This window comes from Hemiscyllium ocellatum, chromosome 5 (genome assembly GCF_020745735.1).
Source record: "Hemiscyllium ocellatum isolate sHemOce1 chromosome 5, sHemOce1.pat.X.cur, whole genome shotgun sequence".
NCBI classification, from domain to species: Eukaryota; Metazoa; Chordata; class Chondrichthyes; order Orectolobiformes; family Hemiscylliidae; genus Hemiscyllium; species Hemiscyllium ocellatum.
The window spans coordinates 24,517,659-24,520,634 of NC_083405.1; positions in this window are offsets into that span (position 1 = coordinate 24,517,659).

Consider the following 2,976-nt stretch of genomic DNA (forward strand, 5'->3'; position numbering starts at 1 on the left):
CAACACTGGCATCTCCAAATCAGAAGAACCAAAGACATATACACCAGACATCACCATCCTCAGCAGCAAGGACAACATTATCAAGCTAGTGGACTTATGCATTACCACCCACTTCACTTTCAACAACAAAACCTACACACAAACCAACAGCACACCCATGGGATCTCCAATATCAGGGTTCTTAGCAGAGGCAGTAAAGCAGAGACTTGAACAAACAGCTCTGCCAACCATCCAACCCAAACTTTGGGTCCGCTAAGTGGATCATAAAACAAAACAAATTAGAGGAAACCTTCAAGACCACCAACAATATCCTTACTGACATAAAATTCACAAAAGAGGAGGAAAACAACAAACTGCCATTCCTAGATGTCACAGTAGAACAAATAGTCAATGGGGAACCTCAAACCAGCGTCTACAGAAAAACAACACATACAGACCAAATACCTACAAAAGCAATCATCCCAACACCCACAAACAAAGCTGCATTTGAACATTATTTCAATGAGCCGCCACACACTGCAGCACAGAGGAACTATGTAGAGCAGAGGAAAGCCATCTATGCATCATATTCAAAAAGAACAGGTACCCATTGAACACAGTCCTTTGATTTCTCAGCAACAAACCCAAACAAGGAGACAAAATGCACCCAAAATCCCTCGCCACTCTCCCCTACATCAAAGACATCTCGGAAATGACTGCCAAACTACTCAGCCCTCTTGACATTATGATAGCCCACAATCCCACCAACACACTAAAACAGCAGCTAATGAACTTAAGAGATTCTAAAAAGATCACAAGCAAAACCAATGTCATTTACAAAATACTTTGCAAGAACTGTAACAAACACTACATTGGACAAACAGGCAGAAAAACAGCCACCAGGATACATGAATATCAACTAGCCACAAAGAGATATGGCCCACTATCACTAGTATCTTTACATACACAAAAAGTGGTCTTTTTGACTGGGACAACACATCCATTCTATAACAAGCCAAACAGAGACACGCACAAAATTTCCTAGATACATGGCATTCCAATCGAAAATCCATCGACATGCACATCGATTTTGACCCCACATACCACCCTCTGCAAAAAAGTACTGGAAATGACACCACCAACACAAAGAAACCTAAACACATAAATAGAAAGCAGGACATACCACCAGCGCTTCACCGGAGACTCACTGATGATGTTACCTAGCATGGTGACAAAACTTCCAGCTCAGCAAGCAAACTTACATCCAGATTGAATTTAATTTAGATAAATGTGATGCTTTGCATTTTGGTTGGGCAAATAATGCAGAACTTATGTACTTAATAGTAAGGTCCTGGGGAATGTTGCTGAACAAAGAGATGTTGGAGTGCAAGCTCATAGTTCTTTGTATGTGGAGTTGTAGGCAGATGGGATAGTGAAGAAGGTGCTTGGAATGCTTGCCTTTATTGGTCAGTGCATTGTGTCGGGAGTTGGGAGATCATGTTGTGACTGTGCAGGACATTGGTTTGGCCACTTTTGGAATATTGTGTGCAATTCTGGATCTCTCTTCCATAGGAAAGATGGTGTGAAATTTGAAAGGGTTCAGAAAAGATTTACAAGGATGTTGCCAAGGTTGGAGGGCTTGAGCTATGGGGAGAGGCTGAACAGGTTGGCGCTATTTTCCTTGGAGTATTGGAGGCGAGGGGTGACCTTACAGAAATACATAAAAGCATGAGGGGCACAGATAGGGTGAATAGCTAAGGTCTTTTCCCCAGGGTAGGGGAGTCCAAAATCAGAGGGTATAGGTTTAAGGTGAGAGGGGAAAGACGTAAAAGGGATCTAAGTGGCAACGTTTTCACGCAGAGGGTGGTGCTTGTATAGAACAAGCTGCCAGAGGAAATAGTGGAGACTGGTACAATTACAACATTTAAAAGGCATCTGGATGGGTATATGAATAGGAAGGGTTTAGAGGGATATGTTGGCAAATAGGACTAGACTAGGTTAGGGTACCTGGCTGGCATGGACAAGTTGGGCCAAAGGGTCTGTTTCTTTGCTGTACATCTCTATGACTCTCTGAATTGGAAGGGTTTAGAGGGATGGGTCAAATGCTGGTAAATGGGACTAGATTAATTTAGGATATCTGGTCAGCATAGATGGGTTGGACCGAAGGATTTCCTTCCATGCTATACATCTCTACGACTCTTTCCATTGCTTCAATAAAGCACTCAACCAAGTTTTTCAAATTATATCTTTGAAAAATTAAATAGTCTTTTCCTTGTTTGGCTGTCATTCATTAACCCATAGTTTTCCACATCATTTAGTTTTGTTTTGGTTTATTGCCTTCAAATATTTCCCAATACTGACGTTAGACTTCCTGATGAAGGGCTTTTGCCCGAAATGTCGATTTCGCTGCACTTTGGATGCTGCCTGAACTGCTGTGCTCTTCCAGCACCACTAATCCAAAGTTAGACTGACTGGCCTGTATTCAAACCTTAAAAGAGACACTCTAATTTTTAAAGCAGTGCGACATGAAAAGGTTGCAGCGGAGATTTAAGCTCCACAGTTTGTGAATTCTGCTGAATCTATCATGGAGAACAACATGCTCTACAACTTTATTTATAGGGGAAGGTGCGAATTGTTACTTATCAACTTCGACACATTTCTAAAGTCAGGGTTGTCAACAACAATGATGTGTACAAAATAACAAACAAGTCTAAACTTGCTGACTAAAGGAATTGTGTTAAAAGGAAATAAATAATTACCACATACCACTAAACTCAGGATTAGATTTCCAAACTGACAACACGCCTGGAGTTAAGTGTTTACTTACTAAGATTTACAAAGAAATGATTTCACATATTTTGTGTTTCCACATTGTGGTTTCAGATTAACTTTGTTTTTCCTACCTCTAATGTAACATTGAATTCAATGATTTACAATCATGTGCCATTCCAGCCACTGCTGCACTCATGTAAAGCCAAGCAGAGAAACAGAAAATCA